Source organism: Rhinoraja longicauda, chromosome 8 (genome assembly GCF_053455715.1).
Source record: "Rhinoraja longicauda isolate Sanriku21f chromosome 8, sRhiLon1.1, whole genome shotgun sequence".
In the NCBI taxonomy this organism is placed as follows: Eukaryota; Metazoa; Chordata; class Chondrichthyes; order Rajiformes; family Arhynchobatidae; genus Rhinoraja; species Rhinoraja longicauda.
The window spans coordinates 12,139,273-12,164,225 of record NC_135960.1 but is presented as its reverse complement, the minus strand read 5'-3'; the positions used below and the strand labels follow the sequence as shown (position 1 = coordinate 12,164,225).

Sequence of the window (24,953 nt, the reverse complement as noted above, 5' to 3'; positions counted from 1 at the left end):
CATGCTGCCATAGGAGGTAGTTGAGGCTGGGACTATCCCATCGTTTAAGAAACAGTTAGACAGGTACATGGATAGGACCGGTTTGGAGGGATATGGACCAAGCGCTGGGACTAGTGTAGTTGAGATATTGTTAACGATGTGGGCGAGTTGGGCCGAAGGGCCTATTTCCACACTGTGTCACTCCATGACTCTAATTAATGCTCGCATGTTGTTTTTTTATTGTCAAACGGTGATGGACAGATTGCACGATTCGAATACTTCTCATGAGATTATCAACCATAATTTATAACTAATTTGCCAAATCATGCTCTTCCCTTAACCAATTAATAACCAATATAATGAAACCCATCTCTGCACAAAGTTTGCTGCAGTTCTGTGGCAGCAGACAATGTCCACAATTCTAAAACAATTGAGGTGGATAAAGTTAATTTGCCCAGGATACACTTTGGGCCTGGCCAAGCTGGCCATCCACGAGTCACGGCGCCAGGCGGAAGAGGCTCTGCCCAAGCTGGCTACCTGCCCCTTTTCCAGCATTACGACCGCGCCCGGGTGAGAGAGAATATGCGCTGTCCACGGTCACCCTGGGGGGTTTCCGGGACTGCTGGGCACTGCAGGGGGTGGAAGATATCCTTAACAAGGACTAGACGGAGTGGACCCATTGGGCCCAAATCTCTCGTGCATTGGTGCTGCACCCTCTCCTTCCCCCCTCCCTCCCCTCCCTCCAACCCCTCCCTGGGAGATAGATTTAAACTTAAAACTGTGAATAACTTAAAAAATATAACACCGATTTCAATGAAACTTCTTCCATTAGCACCAAAGGGATGACGGTGAGTAAGGTGGGCCTAAAATTGTCGCGCTATCGTGTACTGTTTTGGCTGTAGTGTTCAGGAACAAACAAACAAACAAACGAGAGTTTTCGTGTATAGATGATATCGTTTATAGTTATCGATAATAGTTTTAGATTATAGTTATAGATTATAGTTTTAGTGACATTGTCATTTAATGTTCAGTATTTAAGAATATTTTTGTTTTACTTGTATTTATGTTGGTGGGTTTATTGGTATTGTTTGGTATTGTTTATGTTATTGTAAATAATTGATTTCATTTATTTTTTATTTTAAAAAAGGGATACACTTTGGGAATCTAATTCACATACGCTTATAAAGAATGTACTCACAGTATGTCTATCGTAAAACACTACAGGCAGACAATATCCACATTACGGTGATTATTGATAGAAATCTCCATAAAAATTTGGAATGTCACAAGGTACCCCAGTGAAATTTTATAAAATGCCTAACAGAATTATTTCACAAATAGCAACTTAATCATTCTAACTTATTTTAATTGCCAGGATGTACCAGAGCTCATCCAGTTTATGTTGTTTAAATATCTTTGGAACTAAGAGCATTCAAGAGCGAGCTAGATAGAGCTCTTAAGGATAGCGGAGTCAGGGGGTATGGGGAGAAGGCAGGAACGGGGTACTGATTGAGAATGATCAGCCATGATCACATTGAATGGAAGTGCTGGCTCGAAGGGCCGAATGGCCTCCTCCTGCCACTATTGTCTATTGTCTATCGTAAATGTTAAAACTTGATCTCGTATGACTCTGCCTAATATGTCCATAATGATCCCACTGGAAATACTTGATGAAAAGGAGAAAGGTTGATGAAAGGTCTTTTTCATTTCCAAACCTATATAGACCCCTCTGCCATTACTCACTGAAGTCCATAGGTCCACTGGCTATTTGTATCATTACCGTACATGGCAATTTACCATGAATTTACTGCTATATTGCCTACATTCTAACAATGCCTTCATTGCTACATCATGTCATAAGTTGTAAAGTACTTTATAAATTATCCCAGGTGGAGACAAAATGCGGGAGTAACTCAGCGGGACAGGCAGCGTCTCTGGAGAGAAAGAATGGGTGACGTTTCGGGTCGAGACCCTTCTTCAGACTGATGTCTGATGTCCTTCTTCAGTCTGAAGAAGGGTCTCGACCCAAAACATCACCCATTCCTTCTCTCCAGAGATGCTGCCTGTCCCGCTGAGTTACTCCAGCATTTTGTGTCTATCTTCTATTTAAACCAGCATCTGCAGTTCTTTCCTACTTATAAATGATCCTTGCTCTTTCAGTCGTGCTCTATGGAGTTGACAAACTACATTTAAATTAAATATATTCTGAATTTTTTTAAGTTGCTCTATCTACAGTGCAAATACATATCTGAATGAAGTATCCTTTTTTTGCAGCAAAGACAGAACCCACACAAGCATCACCCATGAATACACATAAAAGCAAAACCCTTAATGAGGCTATCTCATCAAATTTTGATGATTAGATCGGACACATGCTGAAACATGTGGAGAATGTATAAGACTTGACTTGTCCTAAGCTCTCAGCAAAATTATACACCAATCTGTCTAGAACTGAAAAGGGAGGAAGCTTCATAAGTTACCCAGGATACAAAATATATGAGTCAATCTATTGTGTAAGAAGGTGCGCTATCTGTAGGGAGTTTATACGTTCTCCCCGTGACTTTTCCCCCCGAGTTCTTTGGTTTCCTCCCACACAGTTTTGTAGCTTAATTGGCTTGGTATAAATGTAGATTGTCCCTAGTGTGTCTAGGATAGTGTTAATGTGCAGGGATCACTGGTCGGCGCGGACTCGGTGGGCCGATGGGCCTGTTTCCATGCTGCATCTCTAAACTAAACTAAACTAAAAAGGCACACATGTTTGACCAAGGGACATTGTAAATACACTCTCAGTAAAGACAACACAAACATAGCTTGAACTGTGCATAAACCGATTGTACCCAAATGCGATAGTCCACTACAAAGCCTATGGCCCATGCGCGGTTTTCCACATCATTCGTGGGCTCATAGTCAACTGAAACTATGAAATTTCTAACAATGATTAATCAATTTAATTATTTGTGCTGAAGAACATTTTGTCACTTTTTCAAAATACCATTAACAGGCCAGCATTACTGGTATTTCCGCCAACCAAAACAAAAAGAAGAATTGAAAAGTATAAGGTATAAATTTCTAAGGTACATAATTGCAGCAACTTTAAAATATCCCATTTAAGAGTTGTATTCCTGGGTGCAATGATTGTTGCAATGTTCAATGTGGAGCAGGCTTTCAATTCCATGAGCATCAATGAAAATAAAAATAATCTTGGACGCATGTAATGCTTTTTGCATCCTTAGCATCACCCAGAGCATTAAATGGGCTTTCTTAGATAAGCATTAGATGGATGTTAGTTCCCAATGAGAATGATCAGCCATGATCACATTGAATAGTGGTGCTGCCTCGAAGGGCCGAATGGCCTACTCCTGCACCTATTGTCTATTGTCTATTGTCTTTCCGCTGACTGGTTGGTACGCAACAAAAGTTTTTCAGAATAAACTAAACTATTTCGAGCTCCATCGAGAGATTTAAAAAAGTACAAATTCAAGGATATTCTTAAAGCCTTCTTGAAAAAAGTGTAACATGCTCATGACTGGCATGGATTCCCAGCCCATAACTGCTCAAAAAGGGATAATTAGCATTGGGCGGCACTGAGACACAAGTTTGGTTTTTTTCACACAGAGAGTGGTGAATCTGTGGAATTCTCTGCCACGGAAGGTAGTTGAGGCCAGTTCATTGGCTATATTTAAGAGGGAGTTAGATGTGGCCCTTGTGGCTAAAGGGATCAGGGGATATGGAGAGAAGGCAGGTACGGAATACTGAGTTGGATGATCAGCCATGATCATATTGAATGGCGATGCATGCTCGAAGGGCCGAATGGCCTACTCCTGCACCTATTTTCTATGTTTCTATGTCAATGTGCCAGGAGTACATGACAGTCCTACAATAAATGGTGTAGAGAGCAAAGCATCTTAGAAACAACCCACCCACCCATCAAACACTTCTCTCTGAACCTGTGGCCCACTTTGTAGATCCCCCATTATCCTCATTAGACATCTCGGAACCCATGCAACTGAAGTGAAAGCAAGTCATCTTGCCCTCTAAACCCTCAATCCTAAGGGAATTCAAGAGAAGAAGAATCTGCCAGATCAGCATTACTGTGCCAGACTGGCTTAAATCCAGAAGTGATTTCATTTTAATCTTTAATTCTGAGAGATTCACAGATGAGAACGCTACCAAATGATCTGAGCAAAACGAGAGCTTTTTACTCAGTAGATCCAAGTCCATAAAATGCTGGAGTAACTCAGCAGGTCAGGCAGCACCTCGGGAGAGAAGGAATGGGTGACGTTTCGAGTCGAGACCCTTCTTCTGAAGGGTCTGAAGAAGCGTATCGACCCGAAACGTCACCCATTCCTTCTCTCCCGAGATGCTGCCTGACCTGCTGAGTTACTCCAGCATTTTGTGAATAAATCGATTTGTACCAACATCTGCAGTTATTTTCTTATAGATCTAAGTCCATGTTACTTATTTAAAGAAAAGAAGACTTGGATTTATTTATGTCTTTCATAATTTCAGGCCATCTTGAAACCAATGTGTGATCGCTGTGGTAATATGGGAAACATGTCCGCTGATCTGTGCGCGGCAAGCTTGTACAAATACCAATGCGATAACGAGCAGATAATCTGCCTTTGGTAGTATTAGTTGAGAATGAGTATTGTCCAGTGCTCCAGAGAAAATCCCCCTGCTCATCTTTGAATTGGTTGCTTAGGATCTTCCATATCAACTGAAGAGGACTGATAACCCTTGGTTGAACAAGGACTCCAACAAGGATTTAGTTTAGTCTTTAGTTTAGAGAAACGAGCCCTTCCCACCACAGAGTCTGAGCCGGCCAGCGATCCCCATACACTAGCACCATCCTACACACTAGGGACAATTTACAATCTTTATCAAAGCCAATTAACCTACAAACCTGCACGTCTTTGGAGTGTGGGAAGAAATTGGAGCGCCATGAGAAAACCCACATGGTCACAGGGAGAATATACAAACTCCAGACAGACAGCACCCATAGTCAGGATTGAACCCGAGTCTCTGGCGCTGTAAGGCATCAACTCTACTGCTGTGCCACTGTGACGCCTCCTGATGTTGTCAACAAATGCTTTATCCATGCAAGTCTTTCCTACTCCCCCCCCCCCCCATTTTTTGCTTAAAACTAGCTGAAAATTATCTTGACAATCCATTTATTCCTTGAATATTTCCCAACTAAATTGATAGAATAAAAAATGTGAAAGCAGTGGATCATAGCTTTAAGGGGGAACATAACAGATACTTTTAACTCTTCCAAATAAAATAACGCAAATTATAAGCCCTCTTATCCACCCTATTCTTCTATACTGTTATATTTAAGGATCTAGAAGTCATTGTCATAGAGTCATAGAGTGATACAGTGTGGAAACAGGCCCTTCGGCCCAACCCGCCCACACCAGCCAACAATGTCCCAACTACACTAGTCCCACCTGCCAACGCTTGGTCCATAACCCTCCAAATCTGTCCTATCCATATACCTGTCCAACTGTTTCTTAAACGAAGGAATAGTCCCAGCCTCAACTACCTCCTCAGGCAGCTTGTTCCATACACCCACCACCCTCTGTGTGAAAAAGTTACCCCTATTAAAAAGTCAATAGGATTCCTATTAATTTTTTTCCCCTTCACCTTGAACCTATGTCCTCTGGTCCTCGATTCCCCTACTCTGGTTAAAAGTCACGACCCCTACGCTCTTCAACACCATTCAGTACCTTCTTATTTGTTGACTTTTACCTACCCATGTTTCATTTCCCCAAATACACTACCTCACACTGAGTGTCACAGATACAATGGGGGGGGGGAACAGGTTCTTGAGCCCAGTAATCTGTGTCAACCATCACCCATCTATTTCTAAACAATTCCAGCCTAATATCATTTTATTCTCTCCACATTCCCATCAACTAATAGATCGGGTAAATGCACCAAGAGCTGAATGAATGAATGAATGAATGAATAAGTTTATTGGCCAAGTATGCAGATACAAGGAATGTGCCTTGGTGCTCCGCTCACAAATGACAACACAAACATACAGTTAACAATTAAGAATAAAGCGTAAACACATCAAAACAATAAGGATACAACATTACGGTCTAAACATGTGGGTGAAAAGAAACTAGAGCAAAAAAGAGACTACAGACTTTGGTTATTGAGTAGAACTATCACTCGTGGAAAAAAAGCTGTTTTTATGTCTGGCTGTGGCTGCTTTGACAGTCCGGAGTCGCCTTCCAGAGGGAAGTGCTTCGAAGAGTTTGTGGCCAGGGTGAGAGGGGTCAGAGATGATCTTGCCCGCTCGCTTCCTGGCCCTTGCAGTGTACAGTTGGTCAATGGGGGGAAGGTTGCAGCCAACAACCTTCTCAGCTGTGCGAACGATCCGTTGCAGCCTCCGGATGTCGTGCTTGGTGGCTGAGCCAAACCAGACCATGATGGAGAAGGTGAGGACGGACTCAATGATAGCAGTATAGAATTGGACCATCATTGCCTGTGGCAGATTGTGTTTCTTCAGTTGCCGCAGGAAGTACAACCTCTGTTGGGCCTTTTTGACTGTGGAGTCGATGGTGGCCCCCCATTTAAGGTCCCTGGAGATGATGGTTCCAAGGAACTTAAATGACTCCACAGATGTGACTGTGGTGTTGTTGATGGTGAGTGGGGGGAGGGGAGGGGGATCTCTTCGAAAGTCTACAATTAGTTCCACTGTCTTGAGAGCATTGAGCTTCAAGTTGTTGCGATGGCACCAGGACGCCAGCTGTGTCACTTCCCATCTGTAGGCAGCTTTGGCCAGAGTAGGGGAATCGAGAACAAGAGGACATGGGTTTAAGTTGAGAGGGGAAAAAGATTTAATGGGAAGCTGAGGGGTAACTTTTTTTTTTACACCCAAAGAGTGGTGGGTATATGGAACAAGCTGCCAGAGGATGCAGGTACTATGATAATGTTTTAATGACATTTGGACAGGTACATGGATAAGATACTGTAGGTTTAAAGGGTTATGGGCCAAGCGCAGCCAGGTGGGACTAGTGTAGATGGGATATATTGGTCAGCGTGGGCAAGTTGGGCCGAAGGGCTTGTTTCCACGCTGTATCACTCAATGAACTCCCCTCAGCTTCTACTATTCACCTACATACCAGGTAGTGTGGCCTATTAACCTACCAATCTATGTGGGAGGTTACCTGCCAATGTGGGAGGAAACCGGAGCACCCAGAGGAAAGCCACATGGTCACAAAGAGAATGTGCAAACTCCACACAGACTGCCTCAGAGATCAAAGCTGATTCAGGTCACTGGAATTGTACGGCACCAACTCTACTAGTGGTGTTACTGTGCCACCCACTTCTCTGCATTAAATTCTATTTCCCCATTATTTTTCCCAATTGACTGGCCAATCTATGCCTTCTTAAAATCTAAACCTCTCCTCCTCGCTGTCAACCACACAGCCAATTTTGACATCATCCGCTAACGTCTTAAAAAGTGCCCAAGGTTTAACCACAAATTCTAAGCTAACGCCCTGAGGGAGCAGAGGTGGAGTCTTTTAGATGAGATTTGAAATATCTGACCTCCCAGGTAGATGTAAAAAGATTCCAAGATGCTGCTTTATAATAAGGCTGGGGAGTTTCCCATGGTTTTCCCTCAAGAACACAAAAATAAAAGGTTGGCTGGTCACAAGCAGTTCTCCACTTGTGAGGTATTGCCAAACGCAAAAATTTGGCTGCCTACACTGCAATATTTCAAAGATAGATCACAACAACTAAAGCACATTGGGGTGCCCTGAGCCTTGAAAGACACAATGTAAATGCAAGAAGATAGATACAAAAAGCTGGAGTAACTCAGCAGGTCAGACAGCATCTCTGGAGAAAAGGGATAGGTGACGTTTGGTGTCGAGACCTTTCTTCAGACGGAGAGTCAGGGGAAAGGAAAAAAAGAGATATAGACGGCGACATAGAAAGATGTAGAGATACAAATACAGATCTTTTCTTTATGTAAAACATGTGATCGCTTAATTACTTCTAGAAATGATCAGTTGGCTCTTTAAGCAATTGATACTGTATCCGGATCTCTGAAAAAGACAGGGAAACCCATCTGATAAAATACCTACTCACTAACTATCATGGCAATTTCAATCTACCCTCACAAAGTAATAGAGCACACAAACAGGTCTTTGGTTCAATTTGTCTGTGCTGGCCAAAATGCTCTCCTGAATTAGTCCCAATTGCTTGCAATGGGCCCAAGTCTCTCTAAACGTTGCCTAATCGTGTATCGGCCCACTTCCATCACTTCTTCTGGCAGCTCGTTCCTTTTGTGAAAAAGTTGCTCCTCAGGTCCCTTTTAAATCTTTTACTTCTCATCCTAAACCTATACCCTCTAGTTTTGGACTTCTCTACCCTGGGGGAAAAACCAGTCCTCCACCTTTCCTACGCCCTCACGATCATTGAAACCTCTAAGGTCATCCCTCATCGTCCCTCGCTCCAAGGCAAAGAGTCCCAGCCAGTCCAGATTCACCTCAGAAAACAAGCACTCTCTGGTTGAATTATCCTGTGGGGACAAGACGTGCTTACACTATTCTAGATACGGTATCACCAACATTCCAACTGTTCCCAACAACCATCAGGCTATTAGACGCTGCAGACTCCAAATGAACTAGGAACTACCTTGATTGCACTAGGGGCTTCTGACTTTACTTTGTTTTTCTTTTGCACAAATTGGATTTTTTAAATGTATTGAATTTTTAATAAAATGTTTACGACATTATCTCTTGAGCACTGTGTTTACAAATATATTGCGCAGCTGCAAGTAAGAATTTGATTGTTCCCTTTCGATACAAATGACAATAAAACACTCTTGACTCTTGCACGCAATGTCCTGTCTGACAAAAGCCAGCTTGCCATATGCCTTCTTCACTACCTTGTCGACCTGCGTCACCACTTTCAGGGGGCAATGTACTTGTCCCCTTCGGTCTCTCTGTTCTGCAACATTCCCCAAGGCCCAGGCATTTTCTGTGCATGTTCTGCCCTGGTTTAACTTTCCATCGGTTGGACCAAGTTATATGACAACATAGCTGTTTGCGAGCCAGTGGTGTTATAATATTTAGGTTACTGCATCAGTGAGGTTGGTTGCAGGATAGATATTCTCAAGGGTCTGAGGACTACTCTTTTGTTTTTTTCTCACAAAAATGCTACAGGATCAGCTGAGAATTTAGAAAGACCCTCTGCTCAACATCTTATCCAAAATACAGACTCTCTAGTTATCTTCCTCACTCTTTGGTTGCACGTTGCTTCCAAAATCCATGCCATGGCTCAATGTATAGTGTAGTTTAGTTTAGAGATACAGCGCATAAACATGCCCTTCAGCCCACCAATTTAGTGCAGACCAACAATCCCCGTACACGAGCACTATCCAACACACTAAAGACGATTTACAATTTTTACCAAAGCCAATTAACCTACACACCTGTATGTCTTTGGAATGTGGGAAGAAACCGGAGCACCCGGAGAAAACCCACGCAGGTCATGGGGAGAACGTACAAACTCCGTACGGACGGCACCCGTACTCAGGATCGAACCCGGGTCTCTGGCACTGTAAGGCAGCAACTCTACCGCTGCGCCACCTAAATGAACTGAGGTGTCTAAAGATGTGGTGCCGCATTAAATTAAACTGCTTGCAATCAACCCTCAGGTTCGTGTGAAGAATGCAACCAGGCCAGATGTCAGAATCTAAATAGGGTTAGGGATTTGAAATGTATTGATCGCAGAAGACTGAGCTGGAGAAATAGGATGTTTGTTTATTGATGCCGTTGATTCATTCTCTTTGCTGTCGGCTTTGCGCATGACAGAAGGTTTGGCAAATCCTGGGAATAAGCATGATTCCTAATCCCACTCTGCAACTTCAAAGTGCCCTACATTGGGAACATCCTTTGTAACGGGTCATCTCCTTAATGAAGGAATCCGGACACATTCAGAAGATTTCATTGGAAACCCCTTTTTAATATCGAAACGTATAAGATTATTAAGGGGTTGGACACGTTAGAGGCAGGAAACATGTTCCCAATGTTGGGGGAGTCCAGAACAAAGGGCCACAGTTTAAGAATAAGGGGTAGGCCATTTAGAACGGAGATGAGGAAAAACTTTTTCAGTCAGAGAGTTGTGAATCTGTGGAATTCTCTGCCTCAGAAGGCAGTGGAGGCCAATTCTCTGAATGCATTCAAGAGAGAGCTAGATAGAGCTCTTAAGGATAGCAGAGTCAGGGGGTATGGGGAGAAGGCAGGAACGGGGTACTGATTAAGAATGATCAGCCATGATCACATTGAATGGCGGTACTGGCTCGAAGGGCCGAATGGCCTACTCCTGCACCTATTGTCTATTGTCTAATATCCCCTTAGACTCTTAAATAGTCAAGCTCTGCACAAATAAATGCCTCACAGTCTTGAAATTCTATGTGGGTGTAGAATTCACCTGCAATATTGAGTTATAAAGCAAGAGACCCATAAAAGGCATAGAGCACAGAGCAGACCATTTGGCCCATCATGCCCCTGTTGGCCATCAAGGATCCATCTATATAAAGTGTGCAGAAAGGAACTGCAGATGCTGGTTTATATCGAACAAATAAAGAAGAATATAAAGAAGGTCTGATGAAGGGACCCGAAACAAAACGTCACCCATCCTTATTCTCCAGAAATGCTGCCTGACCCGTTGAGTTACTCCAGAACTTTGTGTCTGCCCATCTTTATTAATCCCAATTTCCAGTACTTGGTCCACGGCCTACTATGCTTTGATGGTCATTTTAAATGTAGTGAGAATATCTGCTTCCATCGTCAACATTGGCAGAGAATAGTAGAATTTTGATTTTTTTAAAAATCCAGTCAGATGTCAAATACTTAAAATCTGGAATCACCTTTCTAAATTTCCCTGGTGGCAGCTGTCCTCTCTTAAACACTCTTTCAAACCCCTTGAACGAGCCAACTTTTGGTCATCAGACCAATTACGTGGCCCAGTGTCAGATTTAGTCGGACAACACTTCACTGAAGCTCGTCAGGGGCAATCTGCTACATAGATAATTAGGGGATTGGACACATTAGAGGCAGATAACATGTTCCCAATGTTGGGGGAGTCCAGAACAAGGGGCCACAGTTTAAGAATAAGGGGTAGGCCATTTAGAACGGAGATGAGGAAGAACTTTTTCAGTCAGAGGGTGGTGAAGGTGTGGAATTCTCTGCCTCAGAAGGCAGTGGAGGCCAGTTCGTTGGATGCTTTCAAGAGAGAGCTGGATTGAGCTCTTAAGGATAGCGGAGTGAGGGGGTATGGGGAGAAGGCAGGAACGGGGTACTGATTGAGAGTGATCAGCCATGATCGCATTGAATGGCGGTGCTGGCTCGAAGGGCCGAATGGCCTACTCCTGCACCTATTGTCTATTGTCTATTGTCTATTTAAGGCTCTTCACACGATTCAGCTGAGAAACTAATGCAAGAGATCATGCAAGACTGTTTATACCACAGTGACTTCCACTTGACTCTCCTGATGGACCACTCCGAGTCCCAGTACATTTCTCATTTGTTAGAACTTATGTTTTTGTCACAACAGAGAAGGAAGCTGGAGACACAAGTTACTGCAGATGCTGGAGTCTTGAAGTGCTGGAGTAACACAGTGGGTCAGGCACCATCTTGGCTAGGGAATTAAGAAGCAATGATTCGTGCATTTTGAGAAGGAAGCTATTTGGCCCTTCGACTCTATTCCAGCTCTTAGAACATTTTTTCTGTCAATCCCACTTATTTCCCTATAAACCTTTGTATCTTACACACCTCTCAAACCCTCCTTGACATTGAATGCAGCCTGCCAGAAGATTTTCTCGGGATGTGGAAGGACGCTGGAGCATGCAGGTTCAACCATGTAGTTTAGTTATTAAACTAAACTAAAGTCAGAGAGAGAATCTGCAGTCTCAACACAGACTGTACCCCGGGTCAGAATCGAACCTGGATCGATGGAGTTTCACAGTAACAGCACTATCCGGCCAGTCCATTCCCAACCCAGTCCATAGTTACTCACTGAGCTTCTCCTGTTATTTGGAAATGAGGTATGTGGAGAGGATGTTTCCACTAGTGGGCGAGTCTAGGAGTTGAGGTCATAGCCTCAGAATTAAAGGATGTTCTTTTAGGAAGGAGATAACGAGAAATTTCTTCAGTCAGAGGAATTTGTAGAATTCTTTGCCACAGAAGGCTGTGGAGGCCAAGTCAGTGGATATTTTTAAGGCAGAGATGGATAGATTCTTGATTAGTACAGGTGTCAGAGGTTATGGGGAGAAGGCAGGAGAATGGGGTTAGGAGGGAGAGATAGATCAGCCATGATTGAATGGTGGAGTAGACTTCATGGGCCAAATGGCCTAATTCTACTAGAAACATAGAAACATAGAAAATAGGTGCAGGAGTAGGCCATTCGGCCCTTCAAGCCTGCACCGCCATTCAATATGATCATGGCTGATCATCCAGCTCAGTAGCCTGTACCTGCCTTCTCTCCATACCCCCTGATCCCTTTAGCAAAAAGGGCCACATCTAACTCCCTCTTAAATATAGCCAATGAACTGGCCTCAACTACCTTCTGTGGCAGAGAATTCCATAGACTCACCACTCTCTGTGTGAAGAAATGTTTTCTCATCTCGGTCCTAAAAGACTTCCCCCTTATCCTTAAGCTGTGACCCCTGGTTCTGGACTCCCCCAACATCGGGAACAATCTTCCCGCATCTAGCCTCTCCAACCCCTTAAGAATTTTATATGTTTCTATAAGATCCCCCCTCAGTCTTCTAAATTCCAGCGAGTACAAGCCCAGTCTATCCAGTCTTTCCTCATATGAAAGTCCCGCCATCCCAGGGATCAATCTGGTGAACCTTCTCTGTACTCCCTCTAAGGCAAGAACGTCTTTCCTCAGGTTAGGAGACCAAAACTGCACACAATACTCCAGGTGCGGTCTCACCAAGGCCCTGTACAACTGCAGCACTTGTGACATTTAAAATGTTCTACTGTATGTCAACACTAATGATGCTCTCACAGGATTTGAATATAATCGAACTATCAGGCAGGATTCAAATGCTTCCTTTTCAAATCCAGCCCCATGTTAGAAAGAAATTAATCTTTAACACAAACACATCTACTTACAAATTTATTTCCAAATATGTTACCATAAATACTTCTTTCATTAGTTTGGTGCATCTAAATGTAAGTTAGCACATCATGCAATATGATGTTTGATACATCGTTGTACCAGGCACTGACAATAGTTGAGAGTTTACTGATTCATTAAAGGATAGCTCCATTACTGTATTCTATCTTTGCACTGGAAAAGAGCGTGCAGATACTTCAACTCCAGCCATAGAGTGATATAGCGTGGAAACAGGCCCTTCGGCCCAACTTGCCCACACCAGCCAACATGTCCCAGCTACACTAGTCCCACCTGCCTGTGTTTGGCCCATATCCCTCCAAACATGTCCTTTCCATGTGTTCAGTCGCATAGGTTTTGTGCCTGTCCTATTCATATCAAAATTGTTACAGAGAAGAAATCATCATACTTGATTCAGTCTCATTACTGCAGATGCCCCAGTGACTTATTAAGTACCAAAGGTGTAGGTACTTCAGTCACAAACTTGATAATATTGTTGGAGAACCATTGTTGTAGCAAGAGCCATAATTAACAAAGCATAATTCCAACAGTGTACCACAAATTTCAAACACATCAAAAGGCAGGAAAAACAATTGCTATCTGAATAAATGAGCTATAATAAAAAAAGTAGTGGAAACAGATTCTGATTTAACTCACCTCTCTTTCAATAGGGACCCTCTGCCTTCTTCACCTTATCGGGGTGTATTTGATATCATCTGCCAACAGAAAATTCAAAAGCGCAATTAATGAAATCTATAATGGCAGCAATAGTGCTTTAACATTGGCAATTACAGGGATAATGGAACCACAGAATTTTAATATGCAGCCGATTAAATCAGAAATTCAGGACAGGACGTTATCAGTCTAGGTGTTTCTGCCTCTGTTTGTCAAAATCATATTGTTAACACCCCCAGGAATTACAAGTAAATCACACTTAGCGTTTTTAATAATAAAAACAAAACTTGGTCTTTGCATTAATTCTAATCTGCAATAGGTGCAAATTTAATCTACCCTATCCATTTCTAAGATCGCACCTCTGTCGATTGCAAACAACTACCTTATTGCAGATTTTTAATGCGTGGAGAATTGTTATTAGGATCCCGCAAGCCACACAGATCTCTGCAGCAATAAAAATGTTCTTCCATCATTCTGTTAGTTTAGTTGTAAAATGTAAAAGTTAGTTTGCCACCTACTCTCTAATCACTTTGAGCTCAACAACAACGCATCACCAAATAATATTGTACTTTACATACAAAATATTTTGAAGTAAAATTATGCCATTTGAAAAAAAATCCTCACAAATAAGGCGTTGGTAGATTGAAGGCTTGTGTACTTAGATAACATCCAGTATCTCAAAGAAATTCATATACAATGGATTATATTAATAATATGTAATGCTGCAATGGAAGCAAGTCTACCAATGTTTTCACTGCAGATGTAACCATTTTATAGCAGAAAATGACTCTTTATCTGTACAACACATAAAGTACATTCTATAGAATTGCAGCCCATCACCACAACAGGTCAACAACAGCAGATGCAATCTTACTGGTTCTGCACTCAACTCTGGACCATCTGGACAACAGGAACACACACACACCACGCTGCTGTTCATCAACTACAGCTCGCCTTTAAACAGAGCCGTCCTCTCCAAACTTGTCACTGAGCTTCAAGACCCGGGTCTCTGAAGCTAACTTTGCAACTGGATTTTTAACTTCCTCATCGGCAGACCTCAATCAGTGTGGATTGGTAACAACATTTAGGGGAGGCATGGTGGCACAGCGGTAGAGTTGTTGCCTTTACAGCTCCAGAGACCCAGGTTCGGTCCAGACTACCGGTGCGATGCTACGGGTGCTGTCCATACAGAGTTTGCACATTCTCCCTGTGACCTTGTGGGTTTTCTCCGGGTGCTCCGGTTTCCCCCCACACTCCAACGACGTACAGGTTTGTAGGCTAATTGGCTTTGGTAAAATGGTACATTTGCATTGTACCCGTACCTCACTGTACGGCTCACACTTGGCCTGAGTTAACCTCCTTGTATCGCAGTTTTCTGCAATGTGAAGCCCTGTCATCTGCATATGCATCAAGAAAAGGCAATCAAGATAAAAGATTTAGTTTTCATACGGCTTCTGTAAGAAAATTCTGACATTTTATTCCAAACTATAGATTTTTGGGTGGTGATCTGCAAATTTTGCAAAGGCAAATTTCTGTGACCCCCCCCCCAATGGCCATTACGTAGGGGTCACATGTATTGGATTTGCACGTGACTGTAATTGTTGCCCCCCCCCCCACTCCCCTGACCCCCCCCCCCTCCCCAACCTCCCCCCCACCCCCCATTTACAAATATTGGTTACATTTAGCATTCTTTTGTAGAAACAAAGGACTGTGGATGCTGGTTAATACACAAAAAGTGCTGGTGTAACTCAGCAGGTCAGGGAGAATCTCTGGAGAACATGGATACTCTGGAGAACGTCCCCTGTCCATGTTCTCCAGGGGTGCTGCCTGACCCACTAAGTTGCTCCAGCACTCAGTGTCCTTTGACATTTCTTTTGGTTATTGTCTATTTGGTTATTCTGATTGAGAATGATCAGCCATGATCACATTGAATGGCGGTGCTGGCTCGAAGGGTCGAATGGCCTCCTCCTGCACCTATTGTCTATTATCACTGGGCACTTCTTTTTATTAAAAAGACCTTCAAGCAAATATATTTAGCCGCAATTGCCTCAAGATTGGTTATGCAACAATAAAAGCTGCACATTAAATGACTTCCACTGCCTCTCAGATCTTTATAACTCTGGCATTTTCCCCGTCAACTTACACAGTTCCCCAGTTGCATTATCGACAAGCATATTCTCTATGTGCACAATCCCAGTTGATCAAAATTCTATGCCCAGAAAGTCGAATGATCAAACAAGAAATGCTATAAAATATATTGCCAACAAAGTATTTCCGTTTTCAGAGAAAAAAGTTCTAGATGGATCTTTGAGTGATTGTACCACTATTATCGATTAAGACCAAAAATTCAGTTCCCCGAGTATAATTTATACATTGCAAAAGGGATCTTACTTTGAATGTAGTTCATTCCTTGTAAATACCCTAAAAAATGTCTTGAGTCAATAAAGCATGTTTTCCCAAGTGCTTTAAAAGCCACATTTATACTAATTTAGGAAAGTAAGGTGAGTGTAGACTGTAAAGTTTGCCAATAAAAAGAAAATGGGTGGGAGGGCATGTTGTAGTTAGGATATTAGGATTAATATAAATAAGTTGACTGAGTGGGCAAAAATTTGGCAAATGGAGTTTAATATAGGACGATATGAGGTTTTGTACTTTGGTAAGAGGAACCTAAAGGCACAGTATTATCAAAATGGTGAAAGATTGCAGATAAATTCATATGTTGGAGAAGCAAAATTAGGCTATTCGGCCCATCAAGTCTACTCCATCATGTAATCATGGCTGACCTATCTTTCTCTGTCAACCCCATTCTCCTGCCTTCTCCCCATAACCCCTGACACTCTTTTACTAATCAAGAATCTATCAATCTCTGCCTTAAAAATATCCATTTACATGACCTCCACAGCCTTCTGTGGCAATGAATTTTCCACCAATTCACCGCCCTCCGCCAAAAAAAATTCCTCCTCTTCATATGCTAACATAACCATTCCTGGGAACATTCTTGTAAACCTCCTCTGGACCCTCTCCAATGCCAGTATGTCCTTCCTCAGATCTGTGGCCCAAACTTGCTCACAGATGACCAAAGTACAGAGGGATCCAGGTGCTTGTGTACACAAATGACAAAAGGTTTTTGGGAAAAGATCATCATGAAGATAAACAACTTATTGGCTTGTATTGTGAGAGGGTTGGAGTTTAGAAAACAGGGAAGTATTATTACAACAGTACAGGTACTGTTGAGTCCATGTCTGAAGTATTGTGTACAACATTAGACCCCTTATTTGCAAAAGAACATACTGGCATTGGACACAAAATGCTGGAGTAACACAGTTGGTCAGGCAGCATCTCAGGAGAGAAGGAATGGGTGATGTTTCGGCCCGAGACCCTTCTTCAGACAGTCTGAAGAAGGGTCTCGACCCGAAACGTCACCCATTCCTTCTCTCCTGAGATGCTGCCTGACCCGCTGAGTTACTCCAGCATTTTGTGTCTACCTTCGATTTAAACCAGCATCTGCAGTTTCTTTTCCGACACATACTGGCATTGGAAGCAGGTCCAAAAGAAATTCACTAAGCTAATTCTTGGAATGAGAAGGTCACTCTATCACAAGCAGTTAACGAAATTACACTTCTTTAATCGGTCTGAAGAAGGGTCCCAACATGAAACGTCGCCTATCCATGTTCTCCTGAGATGCTGCCTGACCCGCTGAGCACACTGTGTCTTCTTTTGTAAAACGGCACCTGCAGTTCCTTATTTCTACAGAAATTCCATTTATACCATTCTTTGGAATTTAGAAGAATGGGGAGTAATCTTATTGAAACTTTTTAGATCCTTGAAGATCGGGACAGGATAGGTGTCAAAATGCTTCCATTTGTGGGAGAGTCATGAACCTGGGGATATAGGTACAAGACTAGGAGGTGCTGAGGTGTGGGTAGGAACAACTTCTCACAGAGGATGGTGAATCTATGGAATTCTATACCCAGATACTTCTGATCATAGAGTCATACAACATGGAAATATGTTCTTCGGCCAAACTGGCCCACACCGGCCAACAAGTCCCATCTATACTTGTCCCACCTGCTTGCGTTTCAAGGTATCCATGTACCTGTCTATTTGTTTCTTAAACATTGCAATTGTCCCTGCCTGAACTACCTCCTCTGGCAACCCCTCAGATTCTATTAAATCTTTTCCCCTTTATTTAAACCCATGTCCTCTGGTTCTCCATTCCCCTACTCTGGGCAAGAGACTGTGCGTCTACCTGATCCATTCCTCTCATGATTTTATACACCTCTATAAGATCACCCCTCATTCTCCTGCGCTCCAAGGAGTAGAGTCCCAGTCTACTCAACCTCTCTCTATAGCTCAGACCCTCGAGTCCTGGCAACATCCTCGTAATCTTAATCTTTGGGAGCATTTAAAGAGGAAATAGATAATTCTTTGAAAGATATAAGATTATTAAGGGATTGGACACGTTAGAGGCAGGAAACATGTTCCCAATGTTGGGGGAGTCCAGAACTAGGGGCCACAGCTTAAGAATAAGGGGTAGGCCATTTAGAACGGAGATGAGGAAAAACTTTTTCAGTCAGAGAGTTGTAAATCTGTGGAATTCACTGCCTCAGAAGGCAGTGGAGGCCAAGTCTCTGAATGCATTCAAGAGAGAGCTAGATAGAGCTCTTAAGGAAAGATGAATCAGGGGGTATGGGGAGAAGGCAGGAACGGGGTACTGATTGAGAATGATCAGCCATGATCACATTGAATGGTGGTGCTGGCTCGAAGGGCCGAATGGCCTACTCCTGCACCTATTGTCTATTGTCTATCATGGAATTGAAGGCAATAGGAAGTCAAGTGAAGTTTATTTGTCACATACACATACACGATGTGCAGTGAAATGAAAGTGGCAATGCCTGCGGATTGTGCACAAAAAAGAATTACAGTTTCCTGGCACAGGAAGAGGCCTTGGGCAGATCAGCCATGATCACATTGAATGAGGGGCAAAGATGAATGGCCGAATGGTTTATTTTTTTCTGTTCCTAGATTCCCATGTTACTATCTGAGGTCATTTGATTATTATTGTGATTTCAATAACGTGCAGTCCAAGGATAAATGCATATTTCTAATGTTTAGAAATAACTTGAAAAAACAAAAGCAGCCACTTCTCTGCTTGACCTTTTTAAAAGTAGAAACAAATATGTTTTCACATGAATAATACATCTGAAGGAAACTTAGACTTGGAAGTAAGCTTTATACTCTGCAACCATATTACAGTTCTGTTTGATGCAGATGTGAACTGTTTGTTGCATTGAATTGTGAGGTAAAGGATTTACAATTTTAGTTTTAATCCACTTTTTCATTGTTATTGGATAGGAAGGAACCTCAGAAGAAGGGTCTCGACCTGAAATGTCACCCATTCCTTTTCTCCCGAAATGCTGCCTGATCCACTGAGTTACTCCAGCTTTTTGTGTCTATCTTCATTGTTAACTGACGGGTTCTGCAAAATACTTGCAACAGCAGCATCTGTATCTCGGTGGATGACTTAAAGTTGCGATCATCTTGGGATATCAGTGACCATAGCAAAGCAATCTCCCGGTTGCTAAACACTTTAATTCTCCTTTCCATTCCCATACTGATCTTTCTGTCCTAGGCCTCCTCCATTGCCAAATTGAGGCTAAACGCAAATTGGAGGAACAGCTTCTCATATTTCATTTGGGCACCTTACAACCCAGTGGTATGAATATTAATTTCTCCAACTTCATAACTCCTCCATTCCCTCGAACTCCATGCCTCCCCCACCCAAGTCACACCAGCTTCTCTTTCGCACCAGGCAAACAGCTAACAATAGCCTGTTTCCTTTACCATCGTTACTTTTTTGTATATCTTTCATTCATTGTTCTATATCTCTCTGCATCATCGTCTATATCTCCCGTTTCCCTTTCCCGTGGCTTTCAGCCTGAAGAAGGGCCTCGACTCGAAACGTCACCCATTCCTTTTCTCCAGAGATGCTGCCTGTCCCGCCCGCTGAGTTACTCCAGCTTTTTGTGTCTATCAAAGAAAAATGGTGTTGATTGCTACAGTATAAACTGCAAACAATAGAGGGAAGATGATAACCATTGCAGAGCGATCCATCCCACCCCCACCAACTAAAAGAGCCCTAGTCAAGTTATTAAACATGCCCACGGTTGACAGCACTTCCTCAATTGTGGGGCCAGCCTGTTTGGTGACTGATGAGCCACAGCTGGTTTAAGGCTTCAAGTTCATTGAGGTTAGACTGCTGCAGAGTTCCTGAATAACTTCATTCATACAATCATCCAAAAGAAAATATTTTTATTTCTTTCTCTTGCGAAAAGAGATTCCTGCAACACTCTGCCTGTATTATAGGATTTCCACCGCCCTTCAGGGATTAAAACAAAACATAAATTAATTAGAATAGCAGAGGCCATATATCATGCAACAGCCCCCCTTTTCTTCCAACCTGGTTCTCGCTGCAATAATCCATGCCTTATTTGCTTGTTTCAGATCTTGAGAGGACACACTCACTGGGGGAATGCCAAATTAATATCGAAGAATTGGAAGGGTCATTAGATCCTGCATTGGTAACAGAACTTATGCCCCTGCTCCATTCTGTCAGGTGCACGGTTACATGGAATAATTCTATTACTTAACTGCGACTCGCAAACCACTGAATTAAGTAATAACTGGTCTTCAACCCTTCCTGCGTGAATTATTAAATTACTGCGCTTCTGCCTCAATAAGGTAAGCCATTTAGAACGGAGATGAGGAAAAAAAAATTCACTCAGAGAGTTGTGAAGCTGTGGAACTCTCTGCCTCAGAAGGCAGTGGAGGCCAATTCTCTGGATGCTTTCAAGAGAGTTAGGTAGAGCTCTTAATGATAACGGAGTCAAGGGATATGGGGAGAAGGCAGGAACGGGGTACTGATTGTGCACGATCAGCCATGATCATGGTGAATGGCGATGCTGGCTCGAAGGGCCGAATGGCCTACTCCTGCACCTATTGTCTATAATATTAAGAGTGGCAGAACATTCTCTCCACTGTAAACTTCATGGTTGCCTCTTTCTTTATGGGTTTTACTATTGTATCAATGGACAACATGCTGATATGTTGGAAAATGATCAGAATACCATTGAATGCTGTGGGCTGACTGCCCGACTGCCAATATAGCAAGAATTGAAATATCTATTGTTTGGAATGACTTCTTAAGATACGAAGTGCACAAGCATTGCACTGTGTGTTACAGAGCAAAGATAAGCTTTTGATGCTGCACTGTGGACCAAATATTTCTTTACTGAATGCAAATGAATGTCAGGTCCTTCTCCGATTTAAGGCTACAACGATTCCTTATGTATTTTCCTTGAAGTACCAAGCATTACGTATGATGATCAATTTATTTTACGTACAATGGCGAAGTAGTGGAGTTGCTGCCTTACAGTGTCAGAGACCCGGGTTCGATCCTCACCATGGGTGCTTTCTGTATGGAGTTTGTACTTTCTTCCCGTGATCTGCGTGGGTATTCTCGGGGAGCACCAGTTTCCCCCCACACTCTAAAGACATGCAGGTTTGTAGGCTGGTACCTCCTTCCTCAACTCCATCCAAGGACCCTGACAGTCTTTTCAGGTGAGGCAGAGGTTCACTTGCATCTTCTCCAACCTCATCTACTGTATCCGCTGTTCCAGGTGTGGACTATTATATATCGACAAGACCAAGGGCAGTCTTGGCGATCGTTTCGCTGAATACCTCCGCTCAGTCCGCCCAAACCTACCTGATCTCCCAGTTGCTAAACACTTTAACTCCCCCTCCCATTCCCACACTGACCTTTCTGTCCTGGGCCTCCTCCATTGTCAGAGTGAGGCCTAGCACAAATTGGAGAAACAGCACCTCATATTTTGCCTGGGCAACTTACTCCCCAGTGGTATATTGACTTCTCCAACTTCAAGTAACCCTTGCTTTCCCTCTGTCTTCATCCCTCCCCCTTCCCAGTTCGCCGACCAGTCTGACTGTCCCTGATTACATTGTATCTCTGTGTAGGAAAGAACTGCAGATACTGGTTTAAATCGAAGGTAGACACAAAATGTTGGAGTAACTCAGGGGGACACGCAGCATCTCTGAAGAAAGGTCTCAACTCGAAACGTCACCCATTCCTTCTCTCCAGAGATGCTGCCTGTCCCACTGAGTTACTCCAGCTTTTTGTGTCTATCTTCGGATTAAACCAACATTTGCAGTTCCTTCCTAGCGCTTGTTCGTCAGGAATTCTTTTTTTTAAGAACTTATCTTTGCAAGTACAAAAAAAGGATGGTCATGAGATTTTTTTTATCCGTGGCAATATTATACATTTTTTCTTGAAAAGTGACAAAATGCAGGAACTACAGGTAGAATTTGCCGAGGATGGAAACCTGATATTTAGGAATGTTGTCTTAATATTCAGCAAACACAAAAAGCTGGAGTAACTTAGCGGGTCAGGCAGCATCTCTGGAGAAAAGGAAAAGGTGACATTTTGGGTCGAGACCCTTCATGTCTATCTTTGGTGTGAACCAGCATTTGCAGTTCCTTTCTACATTTATCTTCCCATGTGTCAACCATTTCAGATACCGAATCTTTTTGCATTTCTATTGATTAATTTTGCGCTCATCAAAATTAGGATATTGGTTTTAGGCAAACAAACACCTGCCCCCTATCTTGCACATTCAGCTTTTTTGAAGTTAGATGTTGCAAAATGTTTTTTTAAATATTTGGTCCTTTACCTCAACTCGATAACCTTGCCCTTAGCTGCACCAGTCTGGCTATTTTGTATTCCCAAACTGCCTTGCTAAATAAAATCACCAATTTAATACTGAATTAGCAGCATTTTGATACTGTGAGCCCATGACGTTCAAGAACCGAGTCGAGGCAGAAAATGTCTTTGACATTCGAATCTTCCAGTGGCTTTACCTGCTCTTAGACTTGGCTTCATTGAAACCATTGACTGAGAGGGAAAAGGGTACATACTTCTCCTAGAAACTAAACCTTACAGAGTGCTCTATACCTTGGTTTATGTGTTTTGGCATTAGTGTTATTTGCACTCCTGTTAGTGCAGTTACAAAAAAAAAAAAAATGCTTCTTTGATTGGCTTGCTTTCGCAAGAAGTGAATAGATCTTGTTCATGCCTCATGTTAGCATTTAGGTAGTGATGGAGGGTAAACATCCTGATTCTCTCCCCACTGCACAGAGAGGGGAACTAACATTTCCACCATCACCTGATGAACCAGCTCAGGAGAAGCCTGGGTTCAAAGCTGGTTGCAACTCAATGACTCACCATACAGTGAGAGTCTGCACCTCCTCCAACCTCATCTATTGCATCCGCTGCTCTAGATGTCAACATATTTACATCGGCGAAACCAAGCGCAGGCTCGGCGATCGCTTCGCTGAACACCTGCGCTCGGTCCGCATTGACCAAACTGATCTCCCGGTGGCCGAGCACTTCAACTCCCCCTCCCATTCCCAGTCTGACCTTTCTGTCATGGGCCTCCTCCAGTGCCATAGTGAGGCTCACCGTAAATTGGAGGAACAGCACCTCATATTTCGCCTGGGCAGTTTGCAGCCCAGTGGTATGAACATCGACTTCTCCAACTTTAGATAGTTCCTCTGTCCCTCCCTTCCCCTCCTCCTTCCCAGTTCTCCCTCTATCTTCCTGTCTCCACCTATATCCTTCCTTTGTCCCGCCCCCCTGACATCAGTCTGAAGAAGGGTCTCGACCCGAAACGTCACCCATTCCTTCTCTCCCGAGATGCTGCCTGACCTGCTGAGTTACTCCAGCATTTTGTGAATAAATACCTTCGATTTGTATCAGCATCTGCAGTTATTTTCTTATACAGTGAGAGTCGTCGTGGCTATCCCTCGAGGTCGAGGATGATGGTCTACGTTCCGTCGTAGCGATTGAATCAAGTATTCACCGCATCCGTGCCGGTTCTTGATGAGGAGCTTCTAGTCTTCACGTAGCCCGCTCCCGTCACCCTTCCCCCATCGCCGAAAGTCTGGAGTGAAGTTTTGCGCTGCTCACAGAACAAAGACGCCTGTGCGTGTGTTTGCTTGACGTGTGCTTGATGTTTCACTCCAAGAAGCACACGGTCTGGCCAAACTGGCCGTCCGCGACTCACGGCGCCAGGCGGAAGAGGGCTCTGCCTGAGCCGGCTGCCTACCCCTTTTCCGGGGTTACATCCGCGCCCAGGTGGTGTTGGAGAGGGACTACGCACTGTCCACGGGTACCCTGGAGGATTTCCGGGACCGCTGGGCACCGCGGGGGATTGGATGTATCATGGATGGGGATTGTAATATAATTGTATAATAGTTTCAATTGGTATATTTGTTTGTATAGTATTCTGGTGGTGGGTTCTGTTTTGGTTTTATTATATTGTATATATTATTTTAATATTTGAATAAATATTTTTGATTAAAAAAAAAAATTTTTTTTTTTTTTTTTAAAAGAAGCACACGGTCCTTCACAAATCAATCAACTAATTCCAATGGCAAGGGAACCAAGACGATTGGAGCTGATAGATCTGTCGCAGCCTTCATCTGCCTTCGCAGCTGTTGTGTTCAAGATAACTTCGTCCGCCTGGTCCGCCGTTGAGGTCGTGTAGATTGGACAGTGAGAGTACATATGATATGGATGATTCTAGATTAAGTAACCATTGTACATCAAGTCTAATTTGCTGACCATTCCGATATTTGATACTTTACACCAAGTGACAATAAAGTATCATCATCTTCATTATTCAACGTAATAATGTTTTCCTCCTAATTGATGTAGTTCACCTGCATGTTGATCTTCATCAACGTGTACAATCATGAAATCAACACTACCCTTTCTCTCACCATTTAATAGATACTCTGCTTTCCTGTTCCATTCTTTGAAATGTTCCCATGTTATATTCCACCTCCCATGTTCTCACTTACTCACTCAGCTTGTCCTTGACCCCTGAGAACCCTCTTTACATCCTCCTTACAATTCCCACCTAATTTAGCATCACCAGCAAACTTGGAAAGGTGACATTTCACCCTCTGAACCTAATCTTTGAAATAGAATGTGAATAGTTAGGGCTCAAGAACTGATGTGCATGACTCCACATGAGCCAACCCTGCCAAAGTGAATCTATTTCTTCCCATTCTAATTCTCA

At 43.0% G+C, this 24,953-nt stretch overlaps 1 protein-coding gene across 1 annotated transcript in view; it reads right to left on the bottom strand.

The window, feature by feature from the left end:
- gli2a (GLI family zinc finger 2a) overlaps nt 1-24,953 on the bottom strand; it is a 425,818-nt gene that overhangs the window by 346,093 nt on the left and 54,772 nt on the right. Inside the window, exon 2 of the mRNA XM_078403330.1 lies at nt 13,780-13,838. The gene's annotated coding sequence lies outside the window, so the exon portion shown is untranslated. The remainder of the gene's footprint in view (nt 1-13,779; nt 13,839-24,953) is intronic.